The following is a 22,809-nucleotide window of genomic DNA, read 5'->3' on the forward strand; positions in this document are numbered from 1 at the left end:
ATAAAGTTCCAAAGTGGTCATATTGGTAAACAAGACCACTGCTACTTCAGCCTCCTTGGATCCTGGTCCATGCACTCTACCTGTTGAAGACACGGCACCATATAATGTTCCTTTAATTTAGTGTATACTCAGCTTCATCAAAGCTGGCACTCTGTCCTTGCAAGGTGTCATCTTCAGATTGGTGCTTTAGCTTCATCCTTACAAAGTCATTCCATCATTTTATCCACTTTGCAGTTCCTGAGTGGTGCAGTCTATGATAGGATCAGCGGGTTCCATGTGTTCACAGCTGCGTCCCTTTTGGTGAAAAGTGGGTCTCTTGGACCGAAGTGATGCCCTGCATTATCCCATGCCAGCAGATCAAACATTCTGTAAGTCTTCAGGTTTGGTGCTGATTGGGACCCAGAGTGAAGGAAAGGTAAACTCATACCTGTTACTATTCCAGCCAAAATAAATCCATGCCCCTTCCAGGGTGGAAGAGGTCAAAAGTAGTCAATTTGCCAAATGACTGATTTATTCCTTCTAGGGATATTTCTGTATCGGGGTCAGGGTTGATCTATGTTGCTGGCAGTAGCCTTCTTCTCTGACATCACGGATACTCAACACATGCACTCATTGTGCCAGAACAGGATGGCTGATGACAGAAAGCAGTGGACACCAACTGAGTTATTCGGTTTACTTGGTTGTTTGGTGTCTCTTCCATGGGGAATGATCCCAGATGGGTGTTAGAATGCAAGACAAGGTCTTTACACCTTGCAACCACTCCCACAGGTACGCCTACATGCCTCTTCCAAGCCCTCATTCTACCTGTGCTTCTCCTTCTAGACTCCCGACCAACAAGCCTTTGCCATTCACCAAGCCATTCACCGCAGCCATTCATACACAGTCATAGTCCAGATATTTTTATAGCAGAGCACTTCTCTTTCCTGACAAAGTAGGTGACCAGGAACACTGCCCATATCTCTGATAACTGGAATGATTTCCCTTCACCTGTGTCTTTCGATGCCATCTGGGAACGGGGCTATATGAGAGCAGTGGTTTATTTTGGCCTTGCACCCAGATACCAAGCCAACCCCTTCTTAAGCCTCTTTCCTTTTCTGTCAGCTGTCCTTAGGGGACCTACATATGTAGCCATAGATACGAGTTGAAAGAGAGGCAGTTATTGTAGTAAATAATCTAGGGGTCAGGGTTGCTATACTTATACTCTCTGGCTCTGGCTCAGGTCCAGAAACTGAACAAGGATCATAACATTTTATTGAGACATCTGCCTCAGCTTCCTAATCTTTCTCATTGATTTCTGTTGGTTATACAGACTGAACAGTACACTTGCTGGTTGTCCGTCTACCTTGTCCCGAGGGATTACATGTATTATCAACCAGCACTCTGTAGGGAAGGCTCCCCTAGTTGCCACTTGACCTTGGCACTTTTAATGATCATTTTATTCACTTGCTTTTGGCTATTCAGCACCTCCAACTTGCCTCAATTATTTCAATATTCTATTGTCCTTGCCGCTCTCAGGGACAGAGTTCTGTGACAGCATCACCTATCATCACCCTGGCCTAGAGAACACAGACACCACTGAGCTTCTCGGCAAGACTGGTTTCTTCTGGGTCCTGCCATTGAATATAAAGTCAACTTGTGGGCTTTTAACTTCTATATAGCATGTTAGCATTTTTTTTCTAATATGCCTACTTCCCTGAGTATTTTGATTCCTTACACAACTGTTTGCCACAACCATCTGGTGTTTTTACTTTTTTTTTTTTTTTTTTGAGACAGTTTCATTCTTGTTGCCATGGCTGGAGTGCAGTGGCGTGATCTCAGCTCACTGCAACCTCCGCGTCCCAGGTTCAAGCAATTCTCCTGCCTCAGCCTCCTAAGTAGCTGGGATTATAGGCATGCACCACTACGCCTGGCTAATTTTTGTACTTTTAGTAGAGACGGGGTTTCACCATGTTGGCCAAGCTGGTCTTTAACTCCTGACCTCAGGTGATCCACCCACCTCTGCCTCCCAAAGTGCTGGGATTACAGGTGTGAGTCACAACACAGGCCAGTGTTTTTGCTTTATACAGTGTGGACCATCATTTTCCCTAGGCTTTCCAGAGCCAGCCTACTGGCATATGGGCATTGTCTCATGAGATCTCTGCCACGGTGTTACATTCTGTGCCCCGGAAGAGTACTCCATTACATGACTTGATCAGCACTCCCTGGACCCAGTCCCATCTTACTCTCCCAGCTCCTGTGGTCTGTGCTTCTTCAGGGTATAGTCCTTTCCCTCCCTTAGGAGGTTCAGCACTTGCACTGTCATCAAGAAGTTGGTGCTAGCATTTAAAGGAAGGAGTGGGCCACTTCTGCAGGCCCAAAGTGCAGAGAATGACCTGGGGTTTCAAAGTTGCTGAGTGCGTTGACCCAGATGTTCAACCCAAATTCCACCCTCCTCTTCCTTCCTAATTAAGGCTCTGACCTTGGCATAGCAGACTTGCTGAGGTTGATCATTTAATATTCTCTGGACTCCTGAGGCTGATCATCAGCTTTGTTCTGTCCTCTAGCTATAGAGAAGATGAGAGTCTTTTAAAATGTGATAAAGGGGGCCCTCTGACTTTTACAACTTACCTTAAATTAGTGATTAATCATTCCGATGGGTTTAAACATATCAGCAGATTTTGACGTCTCAGCCAGCTGTTGTGGCTTACTCCTAACAAATATAACGCTGGTAGTAAATGCTGCATGACCTCAGAGGCAAATTCATAAAAGGCAATGCAGCTTCCACGTCACTCTCTTTCCCCTCTTGGGACTTTTCCCCCTAAAAATTCAGCTACTGAGGTGTGATAAATTGAAGCAGTCATGTGAGAGGGCCATGGGTAGGTGTTCTAGCTGAGAGCTAGCATCAACTGCCAGACATGTGAGGGAGCAAGACTTTGCATCATTCCAGATTCTAGCATTTAGGCCACCCCGCCTGAGGCTGATTTATGAACAAAATTAATGTTTTGGTTGCTACTAAGTATTGAGTTGGTTTGTTACAAAGCAATAGATAGCTAGGACAATCACTCTCAACTTCCCATCATTTTTCTCTAGCACCTCAGTAGCCCTTAGTAACTGCCACCCAGTTCTGCAGGCTTTATCATTACTATTTTCCTAGTATCTTTCGAATGCTTGAGATATTGTACCAGCTAGCACCTTCTGTTCCACTTGTATCCCTTCCCAGTTCTTCATTAGTGAACATCTTTTTTTTTTTTTTTTTTAGAAAAATAGAAAAGTTGACTACTTTGAAAAGGAAACTATGACAAACAAGTATATATTCAGGAAAGGGACTCCTAGAACTTGAGCAACAAAAAAAAGAGTTCAACCTCAGCACAGTGGAGTCTGCAGTGTCTTTGCAACAACAGAAATGAACTTGTGTTCCTCACATCCTTGAGAGTCGAGATTTGCATTTCTCTACAGAGCTAGGGCTGAATGAAGCAAAGAGACCTCTGCCACCCCCACTAGCTGGCCCAGTCCTGGAAACGGAAGCAGTCACTTGCGATCTTCCACGCTGTGTTCCTGGGTGAGGCCTGGGCGGTCAGGATGAAGTTCTGGTTGAAGTCCCATTGTTTGTTCCCCTTCAAACTTCACTGATCCACAGATCACAACAAGGACCGTGGTCTGGCTCATTGTGGCTTCATCATGAACAGGCTGACAGTCTACCACGCTGATTTGGAACTCGCTGGAAGGCAACATTTCAAAAAACTCACTCAAAGATTCTTGTCCTGAAACAGCATTGCCATTCCAGACCAGGGTGGCTGTGCCCATGTACAGGCGGGACAGTGCACAGCTATAGCATGTTGCATGCCAAGGGACATAAGGACTCCACCTACTGCCAGAAAAAGGATCCTTATTGTCATCTGGGCAGAGAATGACACAGCTCCAAAATCCCACTTTAAATTCTGTTTCCAAGGACCACTTGACCACCTTTTGACACAGAGTCCCTGGAGATGAGCTTTGTCTGAGAAGAAAATTTGTGTACAGAAAGTTTATTGGCAATCACACTCAGAAACAAGACACTTAAGAAAATGATGGAATAAAAATCGCGTAGAGATAGAAGCTGACCTGTGATACATACTCAAATTAAATCTTAGTTGATAACATGAAGTTCTCTGCAGCTGAGATGGCTAATGAGAACTGTTCTAAATTCAGAAGAGGAAGCTTGTCCTTTGACCCTTATATCAACATGGCAAGGGGCATGATCTTGAGTGAGGCATCTCCCAGAGGGCAGCCCCCGGAGAAGGGCGCAGGACTAGCCATCAGGAGCCAACACTCCTAGCAGCTGGGTGAACAAACTCCAGAATGGGTCCCGTAGAGAGGACCTGGGTGATGCACCACAATGCCTGCGACAGGGACGATATCTCTGGGTTAGAGAGGATGGGGATGAAATCGTGAAAACAGGAAGCTTAGAAATGTTTACGACTGGGTGAAAGGAGGTAGTCAGTGGTTATCCATTATTTACATGATCAATTCATCCCAGATCATGGAACCCCCTGACGCTAAATCAAACAGAGATCAAACAAATGTGTTTTATTTTCTGCCAGCTAATGAATGCTCACACACATATATATGCAATCATTGTTGTAAATTATTCAGTCTCCTGCCCTGGTAATGCACCGCTGCTCTCTGAGCATGCTCAAGAGTCATTTATCACATCACTTTAGAATCAGCTCCTCCAGAAGATTTCCTTTAATATCTTTACTGACTTTTCAAGAGTTCAGCAACAACCGATTAATTCCTTTTTATCCTGCCCCAAATGTCCCAAATATTTTCATATTGCCTTAAAATATTTATCTTGGGCCAGTTTCCAATCTTGCTTGATTCTTCATCTCATCTTGCTTCAAGGAGAAATTTCCTTTGATGTCCATAGTAAACTACTTCCTTGAAAGGCTACATGTGGTTGTTTAAGAGGATTAGAAAGAAACTTGGTCAGATCACTCTGTCAAGCTGTCAAGGCTTTCATCTTTTCAACCTACCTCCTGTGAATTCTTTGAGACCCTCTAACCCGTATGAATATGTTTTCCATTTTTTTGTGGATGGTGGTAGTTTTTGTTGTTGTCTGCCCTTTAAAAAATTATTCTCATCACTGAATGGCACCATGGCCCCAAATATCTGCATTAGAAATATTTACCCAAAGATAATCTTCTACCACATGCTCCCAATTTAGTGTAAAATTACATAGTAAATTCTGACTAATGACTGTGTTTGAAATAATTTTTCTTTGCTCTTTTATTTTTTTTTAACACGTTTCTACTTATCTTTCCATAGCTTCTACAAATACCACTCTCTCTTGTAAAACCTTTCTTTATTTCACCTGGGCAGAATTAATCGCATTTTCTTCTGGATACCTCTACTACTTCATTCATTCATTCATTCTGCAGTCGCTTATTGAAGTCTACTATACGTCACATATTGTACTGATTCTGAATATAGATATAAGAAAAATCCCTGCTTTTTAGATCAGTGAAAAAGAACAGTAAATAAATAGTTATTACAGTGTTATAACTTCGATGATAGAGGAAGCAGAAGATGCTGTGGAAAGAGAATGGGGGAATTCAATTTGGACTGAGTCTCAAAGGATGAATGACGGTTTTCCAGTTGTAGGGGGCAAGATGGACATTTTGGTGAGAGGAAGCAGTCTGAGCGGGGCAGGCCTCTTTAGGAGAATTATATGTAGCTGCAAAAGGCTAGAGCACGATACATGTGCAGGTCTAACTAGGCACTTGGAAAGGAAGGCAAAGCCATGCTGAGTCACTTGGGAAGCCACTGAAGGTTTATTCCTAAGAAAGTGACATGATTACATTTTCATGTTATCTTCCTATAAAAGAGTTAACCAAAGGGGAAGAAAAAAGACAATATAAGGAAGTAAAAGCTAAGAGTAATATTTGTAACAAATAAAATACATGGATTAATATTCTTAATAAATGCCTTAAAATCAGTTAGGAAAAGTACTAGCATTCCAGTAGTAGGCAAAGGACACATTTTTTGCTTATATTATTCTTTTTAATTGACACATATTAATTGTGCATATTTATGGGGTACAAAGTGATATTTTGATATGTGCATACGATGTGTAATGATACCCACCACCTGTAAAATTTATTATGTTTTGTGTGAGGAACATTCAAAATCCACTCTTCTAGCTATTTAAAAATATACAATAAATTATCATTAATAATTGTCACCCTACAGTGGTATAGAACACTAGAATTTATTCTTCCTCTCTAGCTATAATTTTGTATTCCTTAACCAACTTCTGGCTGCCCTCCCTTTCTTCTACCATTCCCACCCTCTAGTGACTCTTATTTTACTCTCTACTATGAGATCAATGTTTTTAGCTACATATGAGTCAGACCACACAGTTTTTTGTTGTTTTTTTTTTGTGCCTGGCTTATTTCATTTAACATTACCTCCTCCGAATTCATCCACATTGCCATAAATAACAGGATTATCTTCTTTTTTATGGCTGAATATCAACAGTATTCCATGGCATATAGAGAGAGTATATTTTCTTTATCCTGTTGATAGACACTTAGGTTGGTTCCATATCTTGGCTATTGTGACTAGTGCTGCAATAAACACAGGAGTGCAAATATCTCTTCAATATTCTGATTTCCTTTCCTTTGGATATATACCCAGTAGTAGGCTAGCTGGATCATATGGTAATTCTATTTTTAGTTTTCTGAGGAACCTCCATACTATTTTCAATAATGGCTGGACTATTTTTCATTCATATCAAGAGTGTGTGAGAGTTCCCCTTTCTGCACATCTTCACCAGCATTTTTAATTTTTTGTCCTTTTGTCTACAGCCATTCTGACTGGGGTGACATGGTATCTCATTGTGGTTTTGATTTACATTTCCCTGATGATTAGTGATGTTGAGCATTTTTTCCTATTCCTGTTGGCCATTTGTATGTCTTCTTTGGAGAGATGCCCATTCAACTAATTTGCCTATTTTAAATTTTTTTTTTAACTGTTGAGTTGTTTGAGTTCCTTGTATAGTATGGATATCAATCCCTTGTCATGTGAATAGTTTGCAAATATTTTCTTCCAGTCTGCAAGTTGTCTCTGCAATATGTTAATTGTTTCCTTTGCTGTGCAGACACTTTTGTTTGATAAAATTCTAGTTGTTTATTTTCTCTTTGGTTGCCTGTGCTTTTGAGATCTTCTCTATAAAATCTTTGCCCAGCCCAATAAAAGGAAACATACTGACAGTTCATAAAACCTTAACATGGTTTTTCTTTACATGCTGGAATTAATGCCTTATTTTTAGTGTCTTCTGTATCTATTTCTGTACTTTCCAAATTATCCAAAATGATCATATATTACTTTTAAAGTTCTTTCTTAATGGAAAAAGAATAATTTAAAGGATCACTCTGGTAATGTAAGCAAATTTGAGGAGAGTCAGATGAAGGAGTGAATCATTTTGCAAAGCAATGAGCATCTCAAAAGAGGTGTGGCTGCAGGGCGAAGAAGGGGAACCAAACTAAAGAAATGTTTAGAGAGGAAATAAGATATGGTGATTAATAATATTCGATGTTGTATATATGGATTTGGAGTTTGGGAAAATGCTTATGGATTTATCAGCACTGTTGTTCCCTAAATAATTGTAGAAGGATCTATTTGTATAGGAGACACATCAATAATCCAGATCATTTTCAGAAATCTGGTTTGAAATTAAGTGATCAAAGAAGCACACAGCACATGTGATTAGATCAGTGTTTTCTATGAGATGTTAACAGATGTTACAAGATGAAGGACTCCCTGGACAGAAAATTGGGGGAACATCAGGTTAACAAACTTAATATATGTATTTAAGGCATAGAGTTTCTCAGATCCTTTAATATGCTGAAGTGCACTATGAATCATTAATAGTGGCATATAGTATGCAGCATTTCCCAAAACTGTTTTACAGTAGGCCACTTTTTTCAGACTATCTCTGGGAAAAATGTATTATAATAGCAAACAGAAACCATGGATTACACATTTGCAAATGTATTCTAAATACAAAATTTTCACTGGAACTAGAAGTAAAAATAATAAAGTAAGAAGAAGCAGGGAACATCTATTATACTATATACAATAGTAACAAATCTAAAGAAGGCTTATGTCAAGAGAAGCGAGATGGTTACCAATAAAGCATAGAAATACAGACAAAAGAGGAATAGTTAAGAATTCATAAGGGAAAAGAATGGGGTGGCCTTCTCTATGGACTTGCCCAATATAGTCTCTAGAAAGAATTTCCCTGCTTTAAGGGTGGATGCATTATGAGGCTATCCCATTAATTAAACCTGGATTCAGTGTGTAGCAGTATCTCTCTTTATAAAGTAATATATTAATGAATTAGCATTCTCCTTGTATATAGTATACTTATACACCTCCATGAAGTATGCATGTATGATTAAATCAATTGAGCTTGCTTAATTCTGGGGTTTGAAAACTGAGTTTCTGGATTTACAAAATGAGGGTCAAACAATAAAGCACTTTATTTATTTATTTATTTATTTATTTATTTATTTATTTATTTATTTTAGAGACAGAGTCTCTCTCTCTGCCACCCAGGCTAGAGTGCAGTGGATGATCATGCTTCCCTGCAGCATCAAACTCCTGGGCTCAAGCAATCCCCCCATCTCAGCCTCCCAAGTAGCTGAGACCACAGGTGTGTGCCACCTCGCCCAGCTAATTTATGTTTTAATTTTTGGTAGAGATAGGGTCACTACGTTGCCTAGGTTTGAACTTCTGGCCTTAAGCAATCCTTTCACCTCGGCCTCCCAAAGTGTTGGGATTACAGGTGTGAGCCACCATGTTCCACCAATGAAACACTTTAAATCCTCCAAGATAATTCAACTCACTTTCCTCTGCCAGCACCCTCTACTTTCCTACAGGCTTTCTTCTGAACTTCAACAACATCTTGGGGTAGAGCTTTTTCATCTTGATATCACCACTTTGTAGAAAAATGACAGACACATAATTGTTACCAGAAGAACATAGCACTTTATTTGTCATGGAGAATTGTAGCAAGAATAATTGTGGTTTTTGTTTTTAAGAGTCTTGTCTGTGATAAACAGCCCAGTGATAGGCTATGAAACCACGAAACATATGATCCAACTATTCCTTTTAGTCAGGATATTTCTTGGCTAGCCCCGTAAAGGATATGATCCTATTTCTGGGTTGTACCTGAGTTATGGTATGAGTCTTAAATAAATAATGAGGCTGTTCTTTGATGCAGAGTTTGCCTTTGATTCATCTTCTAATAATTTTCACTTTGTTAACAGATATATGCAGCCAAGTGCAGGAAAAAGAAAGTTGCATTTGCAGTGCTTCCAGCTCTCAGATTGGCCGTTGCCTCAAGAATGGATGATAAATGTGTCACTTTCTGTTCTTGTTGTAATCTCTGTAATAACAGCTGATTCGTGTTTTTCTGTTTTGCATTCTCCTTGTGTTCTCTGTCAGGAGAAATGGTGATTTGTGTTTTTCAAAATGGAATATGAGCACCTATGCACTTTTAATAGGCTGATAGACAGTTGTATTCCACTTGGTAAATATTTCCTGCTTTGAGTGACTGTCCATTCCAGCTCATCCCCATTCATGTAGCATGAGGAAAGGCAAGAGCTAGGTAAGCTGGAAATAGACAATACATCAACACTTAAAAAGCTGAGGTCAAAGCATTAGTTTATTACCATCATGTTTCATGGACTATATGAACCATTAAAATTCTAGCATTGTGCCATATTATTGTGATAAAATTTGTAATGGGAAAAAGGAATGATACCAAATGAGTGTGTCCTAATGGTACTGGTGATATCATAAGCAAGAAATGGTCCAAACCAAGGCCATTCTTTCTATAACACTAAAGTGAAAAACTAATGCTCCCGATCTAAAGCCCAAGACTCTACCTATATACCAGAGACAGTAAAAATAACATCAGAATGATAAATAATGTCATATTTTAGTGGACAATGGGAGGCAAGTAATTGTTCTTAATCCAACAACATGATAACTATTTTTTAACATTTTTTGCCCTGTTTTAAATGTGTCTCTTCCATTTCTTTTGTTTGTAATACAACAGTAGTAAGAATTTGTGCTATGTATACTATATTTGTTAAACGTTCAGTCAGACATTGGTGTCAGAAGTCTAGTTCTGCATTCACTAATGGTACAATCCCTGTATTACTTACTCTTTCCACATCTCCATTTCCTCATCTGTAAAATGAGAGAAAGAATATATCCACTTCAAAGGGTTGCTGTGAAATTAAATATAAAGCATAGCTCATAAGAACTGAAATAAGCAACAATTACTATTAGTAATAGCAGTCATCATGTAATAGGGGGAATGCTTTCATCATTTTCCCAGCTCAGTAGGCAATTTCAAGGCAATTTTATAGGGTTGCACTTTGCTCAAAGGCAAAATTTACCCTTTACATCAAGGTGTCCTGACCTCCCCACCTTGTTTGGGAAGGTGGAGTATGTAAGCATGTGGGCATATCTGACAGAGATTGCCCACATGAATGGGTCAGATGGTGAGCTGGGCAAGCTTCCAGAGCTCAGTTGAGGCTAACTCCCAAGGAGGCAATTGATGGACAAAGTGCTAATTCTTGAAGTTCAGTGGTCATAAGTGGCCACTAAGACCAGGGTACTGTGCTAGATTGCACCTGCCCCGTGGTCCTGCTAGTGAGGGAGACTTCCAGCCCTCTGTGCCCTCTCGCCCTCTCACATGCTGCTCGTGCACACGGGCTCCCCATCTTCCACACTTCTTTCTCCTAGACACTGTGAAAGTCATTTAGCTTCTTGGTGTGGAAAAACATCACTATACAAGTATACAACCAAATATTTATTTCTTTTAGGTCAGATAGCTGTTTGCTTGTCCATTTTGTTTTACTGTTTTTGCCTTGCTTTGGGGCCTCTTTTCTGATGCTGCTGTGAATGACTGAAACTGATTTTGGAGGAATAAAATAATTTTCAGTGAACTCAGAGACATGCAAAAAATTCTCCATGTTAATACTTTAAATATGATCCCATGATAATAAGAAATAAAGATTTCTACCTTCAATCCGAATCAAAAACCAAATATAAATATCCTCTTTAACATATATTTGGTATTTTGACATATGGACAACCCCTCATAAGAGGATTTTAAAATAATTTTCCCCCAATCTTAAGAGTAATACATGTTCATTGTTTCTTAATTTGAATCCCCCAAAGCTGACCCCGATGCAAGAATTGAGATGCAAATTGTTTATTTGGGATGTGATCTTAGGAAGTGGGGTGATCCTGAGGGAGTGGGGCAAGAAAGCTAGGGGAGGGAGGGAAGCCAATAAGGAGTGCGTTCATGAGTCGGTTTCTCATGTGGGCAACTGGACTTAATCTCACTGAGGACTCTCTCGGAGATGGTATCAAGCCCCAGAATCAATCCAGAGGGACGAGAAATGTGGGGTCTTTACCCACTTACCATCACTCATAGAACATCATCTCTCCAGCAGTTCTGACCCACCACATTCAAGCCAATCATATTCCCACGTTAGAGGCTTGAGGTAGGAAGCTGTGGGTGTGTTATGAAACTGTTTATTGAAACCACAGGTGATCCCAGGTGGGCCAATCAGGTATAAACAGTGAACCTACAGCATCTGCTACATTTGTTAAAACAAGCACACAAAGCACCATCATTTCATTGCACAAAGATCACTACTATTCATGTTTCTTTTGGGTTTGTTTGTTTGTTTGTTTGTTTCTTTTTTGGGACGGAGTTTCACTTTTGTCGCCCAGGCTGGAGTACAATGGTGCGATCTCGGCTCACTGCAACCTCCACCTCCTGGTTCAAGAGATTCTCCTGCCTCAGCCTCGTGAGTAGTTGGGATTACAGGCACCTGCCATCATGCCCAGCTAATTTTTGATTTTCAGTAGAGATGGGGTTTCGCCATGTTGGCCAGCCTGGCCTCGAACTCCTGACTTCAGTTGATCCTCCTGCCTCGCCTCCCAAAGTGTTGGGATTACAGGCATGAGCCACCGCACCTGGCCTATTCACATTTCTTATATGCCCTTCCAGGAGCATTTTAAAACATAAAATGAGGTGTCAAATGCGATCTTTTTAAACTTGCCCTTTCCCCCATAGTAGGACCTGACAGTAATAAGCATATGTTATTCTCAGTAGAATAATATTGTACAACCGAGTCAGGACCTGAACCTTGACTTATACCAGTTAGTGTTCAAGTTGATAAAGCTGAAGCTTCTGTGGTATTTAAAGTGAAAGAGATTTAAAACTGGAAAATAGGCATTTATAAAAGTATTGGATGAGTGCAAAAGTGAGTTCTAGAATGGGCCTCCAGGAATAACTTTCAGAAAATCACCACTGAGCTGGCTCACCAGTGGAGTTGCTACCTCTGCCTCAATCAGGAAGGTGGGAAATTTAGAAAACACTGGAGCTTCAGGAATGCACCTCACTAGCAGCAATCTAGGGACCAGGAAGCTGATATCACTACAGTGAAGTCACACCATATCTGTCAGATATATTTCTTTTAAAAAAAGAAAAAGGAGGTTGCCACCCAGTCTCTATCCCTATAAAGCTGAAAACTAAAATCTACTTCAGAATACAGCCTATTGCCAGGGTTGTGCTGCCAACTAAAATGGTAGAAGTATTCCAAAACCTAGTCTTTTACATTATTTCTGCTTTCCAAATCTCCCATAAATGCATCTAATTGGCAGAAACTAAAGCCTAGCTGCAAGGAAGCCTGGAGATGTAGCTTTTAGGTTTATTATTCTGAAGTAGAGGAAATTGCACTAGAAGGGCCCTGGAATGATGCAGAGGAAGCAAATCCACAGTGTCCTCCACAGATATTTTTTCTTCAAAGTAAATGCCTCTGTACTCATTCAACCACACTCTCCTGATCCACTGATGATCAAAGGTATAGCTTAGACTTAAGATGCAGCCTGCATAAAATCTTAGGGCAATGTAAAGTTAATTGGCCCACAAATTGATCAAAATTTTAACTTTGGAATCATTAATGACACTAAACATATTTGCATACTTTAATATTAACAACCTAGTTTTTAAATCCATAGATTTAGGCTTGCAGAATTGAATGAAGATGAATTCACTTAACAATATTATCTAGGATATATTTGAGGAATCAGGAAAATGACTATCTTCCCAGAAGACTAGAGAGATGGGTCAATATTATACCTGTTTTCAAAAATGTGAGAAGGCTGGATTCCAGAAATTTGCCACTAGAAAGTTTGATTTCTATCCTTGCAAGAAATAATGGAATTTAAGTACATCTTGGTTCCATGAGAAGAGGGATGCTGTTAGGCCCTAAGTAAGTTCTTCTCTCATCTCTGTCTTTGAATCTGTCTTATCTCTCATCTCTGCCTCTTTCTGTACATCCTTTTCATTCTTTTCACCTGTATTTATTTCTTAAGGCTGCCATAACAATTTGCTATAAACTAGGCTGCTTGAAACACTCAATTTATTTTCTCACAGTTCTAAAGGCCAGAAGTCTAAAGTGAAGGTGTTGGCAAGGTTGGTTCCTTCTGGAGATGCTGAGGGAAAACCTATTCCATGCCCCTTCCTGGTTTGTGGGAGTTGCTGGCAATCCTTGGCATTCCTTGGCTTATGGATGTATAATTTTAATCTCTACCTCTGTCTTTAGGTCACATTTTCCTCTTTGTTTTCTCCCCTTCTCTCCTCTTGTAATAGCATTTGTTTTTGGATTTAGGACCAATCTAATCCACAATGATCTCATCTCCAGATCTTAATTACATCTGCAAGGACGCATTTTCCAAATGTCACATTCACAGGTTTGGGAGGACACCTCTTTTGAAGGACCTCCAGTCAACCCACTACATTATCAAAGATGGGTTTCCTAAGCATGCCCATGGGTCTTGATTCTCTGTAACCTGAATTCACATGTAATTCTTTGGTGACCACAGTTAAAACCAACATTCTATAACCCAAGAACTTAGAATCCCTAAATCTACATGATTCAATCAATTATTTGTTAGAGCACTGCATTCATATTTTTTTTTCTAATTTGTTGTTTTATAAACTTGTTATTATGGAAAATTTCCAACATCCACAAAAGTAGAGAGAATAGTATAATGCACTCTGAATGTACTTAATGTTCAGAGTCATTCTTCCTTCATTTTTTCCCCTCATTGTCCCATACCACTGGAATATTTTATAGCCAAACCCAGCCACCATCACACTTGAAAGTAACAAATTCCTTAACATCACCTAATGACCGCCATTGCTTAAATAGTTTTTTTTCTTCATTTGGTTTATTTGAACCAGGATCTAAACAAGGTCCACACATTGCATTTGGTTGATATTTCTCCTATGTTTCTTTTAATCTGTGAAAGTGCCCTTCTTTCTTTTTTCTCTTGTCATTTATTTGTTGAAGAAATGGGGTCATTTGTCTGATAGCATATTCCCCTGTTCTGGATTTTGCCTTAGTGTTTTTGGCATGTTCCTCTATCCCTGGATTTCCTGTGGAGTAGTAACTAAATATTTTACCAATAGTTCATTCTGTGTACTTCCTATTGCAACACATTGAGAGTCACACAATGTCTATCTCACTTTGTGACAGAGAGTTCATGTATTGTCAGAATGCTCCATCAATTATAAAGTTCTTCATTAGCTTCTTATCTAATGGTTTCAGTCATCATTTCATGATTGTTATCTAAGTCCATTATTTCTTTAAGGATTGCAAAATGATGATATTCTAATTCTAGCATTGGTTTTTCTTTTTTTGTTTGTCTGATTTTTTGAGATGGCGTCTCGCTCTGTCACCCAGGCTGGAGTGCAGTGGCACAATCTCAGCGCACTGCAACCTCTGCCTCCTGGGTTCAAGCAATTCTCCTGCCTCAGCCTCCTGAGTAGCTGGGGCTACAGGTGTGTGCCACCACGCCCAGCTAATTTTTTGTATTTTTAGTAGAGACGAGGTTTCACCGTGTTAGCCCGGATGGTCTTGATCTCTTGACCTCACGATCCGCCCACCTCGGCCTCCCAAAGTGCTGGGATTACAGGCGTGAGCCACCATGCCTACCTGCTTTTTCATTTGTAACTGTCCTATTTTAAAAAAGGACTTTCCCTTATCAATGAATTGCCCTGAAATGGAGTTCACACAGGAAAGCAAGCTATGTATTTTATTACTTTTCTCATCAATTATCAGCATAATGCCTTGATCTGTCAACTTCAAAGAGTCACTATTTTTAAGTGTTATTATTAACTTACGGATTTTAACATGTTTGACTGTGTTTCAATCCACTTTGATTATTATTCTTTTGGCTACTCAAATTGCTTCAGCTTTGGCCAGCAGGAGCCCTTTCCATTTGGATCCGATACCTTTTTATATGTCCTCAGAAATCTTTGATTATTAATTTTTTTCTTTCTGCTGTAATTAGATATTCCAGGTTAATCTTATACACTTTCTTTCTCATTCTCAATAGCAAATAAAAGAGACAAAATACCTGACATAAACTTAATAAAAATATGCAAAATTTGGTGATTAAAACTTAACACCCTCCAGGCGGATGTCTAAATGGAAAGATGTATCTAAATAGAAAGATATACCATATTCTTGGATAAGTAGATCCAATATCAGAATTCAACTCTAAGTTGCCCTAAATTAATTTATAATCACTAATTCATACTATCTTAATGAAAATACTAAGACTTTTTCTGAAGTCAGGAAAACTGATCCCAAGTTTACTTGGAAAATTAAATAAGCAAGGAAGACCCGAAAAAAAAATTCCTTTAAAATCTGAAAGTAGTAACAGAGCACAGGCTTACATAGATATTAAAATATATCATAAATCCTCATTAAGTAAAGCATTATGTCATTAGCACATGAATAAATAGACCAATGGAACATAATAGAAGGTTCTTAGCTAAATCTCAAAATATACCAAAATTCAGTATATGGATGAGCATGACATCTCAAGTAGGATAAATATGGAATTTGTAATAAATAATCTTGGGATAGGAAGTTATCCATTTGGAAAAAGACAAAAATGAATATATACCTCGCCTTACAAACCAAGAAAAACTCCAAATTCGTCAAATATATAAGAAGGGAAATGAGACCATAAGAGAACTAAAAGAAAATCTAAGTTAATTTCTTTATAACCTTGGACCTATAAATTTGATGCAAAATGCAGAGACCATACAAAAGGAGATAGAAAATTTGACTAAATAAAAATCAAAAACTTTTGCAAGACAAAAGAAAAAACTGTAATCTAAGGAAAAAACACAAAGGGTAAATAGGGACCATTTCTTTGCGATTTATACTACAGACAAATGGCTAATCTTCCTTATATAAACCGGTCCCAGAAATTGAGATAAAAAAAACCCAATAACTCAATAGAATAATAAGCATAATGTATAAATAGATGGTTTACCCAAAAATGCAGATGATTCTTAAATATATGAAATCATGCTCCTCCTCTTTTATAAAAAGAACAATTCCAATTAAAACTAGACTGACAAATCTTTTATTACCTGTGAAACTGGCAAAATCCAAAAGTATGAATCTATACACTGTGGAGCTGAGAGAAAAAGATGACTCTCTTGCATTGTTAGTAGAAGTACAAGATGGTACAATACATACAGGGGGAATCTGGCAACATCTAACAACAATTAAGTACGTATTTTGTCGACTAAGTAATTTTGCTTTCAGAAATCTATTCTACCAATACATAGGAATAAAAAGACATGTGTGCAAGGTTGTTTGGAAATAACTTCAAGTTCAGCAAGGGAACAGATTTAATAAACAATCCATAGAATAAAATACTATGCATCTGTCAAAAAATGAGTATGTGCTTAGTAAAGTGATTTGAGAAATCTCCAGAATATATTTTCGGAGGAAAAAGCATAATGTTTAGGTAAAATACAAGGTGAGTATGGAACATCTATTTGTGCCAAAAAGTAAGACAGTATTCAAAGACTAATGGAAATAGGTGAACTGAATATAGGATCAGGTCAAATTTAAAACGTTGAAGTTTGAGAATCAGAAAGAATAATGACAGTAATGGACTATAATATATGAGTTAAAAACATCCATGGGGCCAAAATGTTACTAAATTTAATAATGTGTATATGGAAGGCAGCTCTTGTTAGTAAGAATTTTAGCTATAATAATTGTAGAAGGAATGACAGAATTTGAAAACTACCATTTTCCCACCTCAATGCGATAATTAATTCAGACAAGAATCATCAAAGAATAGTAAGAATTATTAGATGAAAGTCTGGGCCATGGGAAACAGGATAATCATAGAGTCTTAAGGGAAAAGTTAAAAAGGGAAAGGTGACCTTTACAATGGAGAAATTTGGTGAATAACCTCAACCAAGTAATCAAATGTAAGGAAATCAATAAAGGAAAAAACTGGTTCAGGACCTCCTGATGTGCTGCATGGGAAGGATATAACGTCACCTATGTAGTAGTCTTACCAAAATAACTGTCCTAAATGTAAAATGAGAAAACCATCAGATAAATAGCATATGAGATGTTCCACCAAACATCTGGTATAATATCAGGAAAGACAAGAAATTTGCGGTAAATTTTTCCAGGTAAAAGGCTATTAAAGAGACATAAAACTAAATGCACTTTGTGATTTCCTGAATCAGAAAAAACGTAGAGGACATTTGTGGCACGACTGGGGAAACCTGAATAAGGATTTTATATTAGATGTTATTGAATCAATATTAACTTTGCAAGGTATAAAAAGGTATTTTGCTTACTTAGAAGTTACACATTGATATATTTAGGAATAATGTGTCATATTTGCAACTTACTTTCAAATGGTTCAGTAAAACAACAAGAAAGATGACTAGACAGAGAAAGCTAAAGGTGGCAAAATGTTAAAAACTGGAAAATCTAGGTGAAGTAGATATGTGTTTATGCTGACATTCTTTTCTGTTTTCTTTACTGATTTTATGTCTTTCAAATAAACACTGAATAGTGAATATTTAAAACTATGACTCTTTTTCAAAACAAATTGAACAGTATATCTAAAATGCTGCCTTTGTGGCAGAAATAAAGAGAAACAAAAATATTCGTATTTACATAAAGAAATCTTGGAAATTTAAAATCTAATAAAATTTTTTTAATAGGGAGGAGAGAAGAGTGTGAGGATAAGATTCTCAGTATATCTCAGTATATAACTTTTTATATTGTTTGCTTCTTTAAGTATGTAAATGCAATACCTATTCCGAAAGAAAATTAAATGTAAAATACAATAAATTATAGAAGAAAGAACATGGACTCTGAAGTCAAACTTCTTACGCTTCATCCAGTTCAATTACTTACTGCTTCAGGCAAATTTCTAAAGTATTGCTTCAGTTTCCCTATCTGTAAAATGAAGATAATAATACCCAGCTGCTAGAGTTGTTAAAGTAAGTATTAAAGTACTTAAACATGCCTGGTATTCAGCAAAGGAAGTTTCTCAAGGAAAAAGAGTCCTCAAGCCACTAGTAGATAAAATAGAAAATGTCTCCTTTTTTTTTTTTTTTTTTAACAAAAGCTGAACTTAATATCGTAAAAGAAAAAACAATTCTAAGATTTTAGAGCTTCCACACTGGCAGGGGCTGCTTCATGGCATGAGTTTCCTAGAGTCACGGAGTGATGAAGCTAGACATGTCTTTAAATATCACAAAGCCTACCCATTCTTTAACAAAGTTCCATGGATGGTGGCAGAGATGGGCCAAGAACTCGGACATGGGTTTCTCTGTTCAGCATCTTGTTATGTGTCGCTGGAATCACTCAGGCTGAGACCACACTCTTTCATTTAATAAATGGTTTTTGAATGGCTACATGCTAGGTGCCTGGATTTAGCGATGAATAAAAATGTCTGCCCTCTGCGGAGAAGTGAGGGGTGGGGAAGGGGAGAAGAAAGAGATTAAAAGATCACAAAGGGGCATGAGGAGGCTTTTGGGGGTGATGGATATGTTCGTTATTTTTACTATGGGGTGGTGGCTTTACAGGTATATGCTTATGTCAAAATACATCACAAATACGTCAAACTTAACACTCTAAATATTTGCAGTTTATTCCACAATAAAGATGTTAAAAATAAAAGTAAATAAAAAGAACTACCAAACAAACCAACAATAGAAAAAAAAAATCACACTATCCAAAATTCAGTGCCAAACACTATTTGGGAATGGAATATGTAATTGAAGGAACACTAGAGACATGACTTTGGTCAAGTTGCGTAACTGCTCTAAGTTTCAACTTGCCTATCTGCAATGGGAAAAATAATATTAACTCACGAGATTATTAAGAGCATAAGTGAGAGAAAGCGAGAGAAAAATCATCACAGTTAGCACTGTGATTTTGTTTCCAGACCTCAGTTGTTACACAAGAGTGAATCACCCCAAAGAGAGTCAATTGTAACCATAACTCACTCGGTGGAACTAACCATCCGCATTCATTCAGATGCCAACCCACTCATTTAGAGGCAACCATTGCATATAGAAATGCACATGCAGCCACATCCCATGCAGAGGATTCAGGAAGGAATTGTGGCCCTGGAAACTTCAAGTTTTATTTGCTGAAGAATCTTGCGTGGTGGAAGTTTTGCCTTTTTTGATAGCTCATTTAGAAAGGCATTGTGATCTCCAAGACCTATCATCTTTGCTTTCCACCTGGGCTAATCATCATACTCGGCTTTATCACATTCAACAAATGGTCCTTTTAGCTCCAGAACCCACCATCTTCAGTAACTCACACGTATGCACCTCGAGGCCATGCATTTGATTGATCTATCTTACAATAACCTTAACCACAGTCAATACCAGTGATCCGTACAAGCAAGACGTCATCACAAAGTAAATCTGTGTGCCTATGCCTGCCATCTGCAAATGCATGGGATTGATTTTTTTTAAGTCACTATGGAGATAAGTGATAAAATGCAGGACATGCTTCCTCATTATTACAGAAAAATGAGTGCAAATGGCCTAATAGCAGTGGCTAAACAACATCATAATTATATTCCAATTACATCTGGAAATATATCCTCTGCTCTTGAGGCTTGCTTGTTTTTCTTATTTTCCCAGTCTTATGATCATTTACTTCAGGGGTTGGCAAACTTTTCCTGCAAAGGGCCAAGTCATAAATATTTTAAGCTTTGCTGGCCAAGCATAACAATCAAAGACATTATGAAGGTACTTATGTAACCATTTTAAATGAAACCATTAAAAATTTAAAAGTCATTCTTAGATCATGGGTCATAAGAAAAAAAGAACAGGTGCAGGCTGAATTGGCCCCCTAGCCATCATGTGCAAATCTCTGATTTAGTTGCATGCGATTTGGCTTCAGAATTTAACACTAGTTGAATCCAGTTTTAAAGAGTTCTTTTTTCTAAATTAATTAGAACATGACAACCTTTTGCTGTGTCTTGGTGATTTATTTTAGGATGAGAAGGGGTTAAACCTCTGACAAATCTTACTGGACTTATTCCAGTGGAATTACTGGGAAATTGGAGTCCCTCTACTGTTTCTGTTGGAAATGTTTGTTACTTCAGTATTTTTGGTTTTCTTCCATAACCTATTTAACAGAAAACACATTTTCATCAGTGCCTTTAGTCTTTCCTATACTTGGCATCCTTTTAGATCTTAAAAAAATAAAAAATTGTTGGGCTAATTAATTATAACTATTTTGTGAGCAGATAGAAACCAGCATTCGTTGGTGGATGTTGGCCTAAATTATTAGAATTCTTTTAACATATTAATATTTCTTAGATGAGTAGATATTTCTTTAGAGAAATGCCTTTTTGATATCCAGACTTTTCTCAAGGGAGAAATGTTCACAGGGAAACTTGTTTTTTTTAACCTAAGTATTTAAAGTGAATGAGATAATTTTGTGTTCACTCTTTTTCCATATTTGGATCTCTACTCCAGTGTTTATTAATTCTTATTTATTCCCCTATTAATGTTTTCCCTTTTTGATTTGTTTTGCTTTGCTTTGTTTTGCAACCTGATGTGTTTAAGAATCTTTCCTACTCCAGAATCTTAAAGTTATTATCTTCCAATGACTTGTAATTTTCTTTTTAAAAATATTTTGGTCTTCAATACATTTAGAGTTTATTTTTCTGTATCATATTAGTTAGGTCCTAATTTTATCTTATTTCCCCACATGGAACTTGAATTATACCAACAGCATTTATTAAACAGCTTATTATTTTATTTTGCTTGGATTGTCTTCTCAATTCTACATCAAGGAACTAGATATGCTTGGGTCTATTTCTGGACTCACTATTCTGTCCTAATTTTCTGTTTGTCTATTGTTAGATGATGGTGCATTGTCTTAATTATAATATACATCTTTATATTAATAAATTTTTGACATCTGGTAAGGGATGTCTCCCTTCCCTATTTTGCTTCTAAATACTTATCTTGATTATTATTTGACTTTTTTCATCCATACATATCTTAGAATATCTGCTTTATTTCATGGAAAGCACATTTGGAATTTCTATTGGAATGACATTTATTTTGTCAATTAAGCTAGGGAGACTTATCCGTATGATATTGAGTCTTTGTGAACATGGTATATTTTTCTACTTATTTAGATCTACTTTTATGCCCTTCAATAATGTCTTATAATTTTCCCCATGAAAGGTTTGTAGTTTTAGTATTAGATTCATTTTTAGATTTGTTTTTGTAACTATTCCCTATTACATTTTCTTACTGTTTACTGCTTGTTTATAAGGCTGTTAATTTTTATGTTGATTATATATCAACTGGCCTTCATTAAATCTCTCATTAGTTTTGATAGTTTGTACACATAGATGATCCAAGAGAATTTACAATCATCTTGTCAGGAAAAAAAATGTTAATTTTGTCTTCCCCTTTAGAGCATTCTATAGCTTCTGTGTTTTCTGGTATTATTGCACTGACTAGAAAAACCTATATATTGAATGGCAGGAATGACAGTAGACATACTTGTCTTTTTTCTTACTTTAATGGGAATCTTTTTATTGTTTCATCATTAAAATTTATGTTTACTGTACATTTGGGAAAATATACTTTATCGAATAAGTGAAATTTATGAAATTTCCTTCAATCCTAGGTTTCTAGGAATTTTTAATCTTTTTTTAGGTTTCTTTTTCTTTTTTTTTTCTTCTATTATACTTTAATTTCTGGGATACATGTGCAGAACATCCAGGTTTGTTACATAGGTATACACGTGCCATGGTGGTTTGCTGCACCCATCAACCCATCATCTACATTAGGTATTTTTCCTAATGCTCTCCCTCCCCTTGTTCCCTACCCCCTGACAGGCCCCGGTGTGTGGTGTTCCCTTCCCTGTGTCCATGTGTTCTCATTGTTCAACTCCCACTTATGAGTGAGAACATGTGGTGTTTGCTTTTCTGTTCTTGTGTTAGTTTGCTGAGAAGGATGGTTCCAGCATCATCCATGTCCCTGCAAAGGACATGAATTCATCCCTTTTTATGGATGCATAGTATTCCATGGTGTATATGTGCCACATTTTCTTTTTTATTTTATTTTATTATGATTATTATTATTTTTTGAGACAGAGTCTCGCTCTGTTGCCCAGGCTGGAGTGCAGTGGCACGATCCTGGCTCACTGCAAGCTCCGCCTCCCAGGTTCACGCCATTCTCCTGCCTCAGCCTCCCGAGTAGCTGGGACTACAGGCGCCCGCCACCATGCCTGCCTAATCCTTTGTATTTTTTAGTAGAGATGGGGTTTCACCGTGTTAGCCAGGATGGTCTCGATCTTCTGACCTCGTGATCCACCCACCTTGGCCTCCCAAAGTGCTGGGATTACAGGCGTGAGCCAC

At 37.8% G+C, this 22,809-nt stretch overlaps 1 pseudogene; it reads right to left on the bottom strand.

Moving 5' to 3' along the window:
* Positions 1–3,476: 3,476 nt before the first annotated feature.
* Positions 3,477–22,809, bottom strand: part of LOC101150301 (uncharacterized) — a 31,307-nt pseudogene continuing 11,974 nt past the window's right edge.

The sequence above is a fragment of the Gorilla gorilla genome, chromosome 14, assembly GCF_029281585.2.
Source record: "Gorilla gorilla gorilla isolate KB3781 chromosome 14, NHGRI_mGorGor1-v2.1_pri, whole genome shotgun sequence".
Lineage (NCBI taxonomy): Eukaryota > Metazoa > Chordata > Mammalia > Primates > Hominidae > Gorilla > Gorilla gorilla.